This window comes from Vicugna pacos, chromosome 33 (genome assembly GCF_048564905.1).
Source record: "Vicugna pacos chromosome 33, VicPac4, whole genome shotgun sequence".
Taxonomy (NCBI): Eukaryota; Metazoa; Chordata; class Mammalia; order Artiodactyla; family Camelidae; genus Vicugna; species Vicugna pacos.
Genome location: NC_133019.1, coordinates 21,498,893 through 21,501,680, shown reverse-complemented (window position 1 = coordinate 21,501,680; position 2,788 = coordinate 21,498,893). Strand labels below are relative to the sequence as shown.

Below are 2,788 nucleotides of genomic sequence, written 5' to 3'. Positions count from 1 at the left end.
ATGAGTTCTCCATCTCCCTTGCTTCTTGTAAATTTTAATTTCCTTAAGCAAGGATTATATCTTTCTGGATTTTAGATAACCAGCATATTTAAGTATTTTAGAAAAACTTCCATTTATTCGTTAATTAGAAATTTATTGATCCAGAACATTCATTTTTCAAAAATAAGATACCATTGCGAATACAGAAGTAAAAAAAAATAAAAATAAGTCATCTTTGCTTCCCTGAAGGTGTAGAGTGGAGAGAGAATGAAGTTATTGCTATCTTGAAACAATGCAGTGAGTGCTATAATAGAACTAATGGAAGTAACAAAATGTTTGGGTGGGCCAAAGAATATATTATTTCAATGAAATTAGGGCATGGATAACATTCCAGTAAGATGGTAGGGTGTTTTTTGGAGGTATAACATTATTCTCTGATGATGATAGGAAAAACTCTCCGTTTGGCCATCTGGAATAAAATGTTTCGGTAGGACTCGATCCAGGGTTATTTTTATGTTCCCATGGACTCATATCTCTGAAGCACAAAAACTCTGACATCATTACTTGATGAAATATGGTCACAGAAACTAAAACCCCCTCAGGAAAAGTGAGGACAAGGTAGTAATTAACTCCATGAGAACTTAAAATCACCAAGATCTATAAAACTTCTTCCTGTAATCCTTTCAGGTATGGAGTTGATGGGATGTTTGTATGAACATTAGAGTTTTCTTAGCTTTTGGTGGCATTATTTTATTGATGGTTTTTCATAGTCTGTCATCACCAGTTTTTACCATGATTTCTAGCAGTTTAGTTTTCTAAAAAGAAAAATAACATCCAAATTAGTGTGTATGCAGTTTATTTAAATCACTGAACACTTAAATTTTTGTACTACGTCAATATGGGTATAAACTCTCTTTCCTCAGTCTTGAAAAGTCTTTCTTAGGCTTGTAGTCTCTGTAAGCAGTGTTCTGCATGAGGTTAGAGATACATCTATTTTTTCTACCATTGTCTGAGAACTGTCTGACATAGTTCTCGGTAGTTTAACTTAGAATAACCCAGAATTAAAATATCTTAGAATCAAGTCTTCTTACACTTGGAAAGATAAAAAATGATGGTCAAATATATAATAAATGTTGTGATTTACAGAATGTGTAACAAATAACTATACAAATAGAGAACTTAAATAGTAAATTTATACATACACACACGCGCGCGCACACATACAGATTTCTACATCCTTTTGTTTGGAATATTCTTTTGTTGTTGAGAATATTGTCTTCTCTTAGTCATATAATAATAAATTCACTTGCAGATTTCTATGTCTCAGAGGGGCCTCCATAAAATTACTTTACCTTATAACATTTCAGGAGATACAATGTATGTATCATCAAGGATATATTCCTATGAATGTTTTCAGTTAACTGAAAAATCCGGCTATCTCACTGCTGTGTTCTTCCAAAATGAGCTTTTTTGGAATGTCCTCTACTTCTTATCTACTAAAGGGAAGGAAAAGAAAAAAAAATCTCCATAAATTTGTCACAGGAATGAAGAAATGCAAGGTGACAGTCCAATATACAGCTTTAGCACTCTAGTCTTTGTTAGCTTTTAATTCATTTTGGTTCACAGCATGGCTGTCGACACCTCAACAATTCTTAAATTTCTCTTCTAGACCCTTATTTTCCAACATTAGATTCTCAGCACTCAAGGAGACTGCTCCTTGTTTCGAGTTTTGTAGTACTTATTTTTTTCCTGTATGTTGGGTACCATTATGTACCAGTTAACTTTCTGCAGTATGTGATTTCTGCTTGAGCACTCAAGGTAGGAGGACCAGAGGACACAAGGTTTCACAATGTTCCCAGTTCTGTCCTCTGATAAGTTATGGTAAGAAAAGTTATGACCAGATACCAAACAACAAAGTTGCAGAACTATTAATACAATTAATATGTTACAGGCTATGAAATCATTTATTGTCTGCCTAACTTTGTAAGAATTTTATAGAGAAACCATGATAGAATTTTGCTTACAGAAGTGGATGTTGGCCCTCCAATATATAAAAATATCAATTTTATACAAAGCATAAAGCATAAAATAGTATGTATTTTAGAAGAAAATCTAGAAGGTATTTTTATGTCCTTGTGAATAGGCAAAGATGGATAAAGTGATTGTGATGAGTTTATACAGAGAAATACTGAACAGCAATGCAAAAGAATTAACTATGGCTACATGCAACAACATGGACAAGTCTTAGAGACATTTTTGAGCAAAACAAGCCTGATACAAAAGTATATCTTTTATAATTCTGCTTATTTTGAAGCTTAAGAATAGGAAAAATTTGTCTGTGATGATAGCACTCATAATAGTAGTTACCTTTTAGGTATTACAGATGTGGAGTGACATAAGGATAGATTTTAAGGTGTTGGTAGATATTCCATTTCTTGATTCAGAGGATGTTACGTGGAGCCATCTACCTCATAAAAATTTCCCAAGCAGTGCAGACTCATGCTTTGTGCACTCTTCTTCATGTGTGTTACAAAAAAAGAAAATCACTTTGCAGTCTTCTTTTATTTTCAGCCTCCTTTTCCTTGAGTATGGAACTACATTTGTCTGCATGAGAAATAAGAAGTCTGTTAGAGAAAATTCCTTCTATGTTCAGGCCTGCTTGTAAGACTGTGCCTCCTATGTGACCGTGAGCATTAAATACCCCATTCCAGACCTGGTGAGAGCTATGCACTTTTGTGGCATAAAGCACTAGAACATCCAGTCCCAAAGATGAATTTACTGTCCTTTCCCTAAACTTCCTCTTTTTAAA

At 33.8% G+C, this 2,788-nt stretch overlaps 1 long non-coding RNA gene across 1 annotated transcript; it reads right to left on the bottom strand.

Annotated features, from left to right (window-relative positions):
* Positions 1-708: 708 nt before the first annotated feature.
* Positions 709-2,434, bottom strand: LOC140691148 (uncharacterized). The gene is made up of 3 exons (XR_012066653.1): positions 2,347-2,434; positions 1,332-1,475; positions 709-794 (listed from the first exon to the last, which is right to left on the bottom strand). It is a non-coding gene; the product is annotated as an uncharacterized lncRNA (long non-coding RNA).
* Positions 2,435-2,788: the final 354 nt, after the last annotated feature.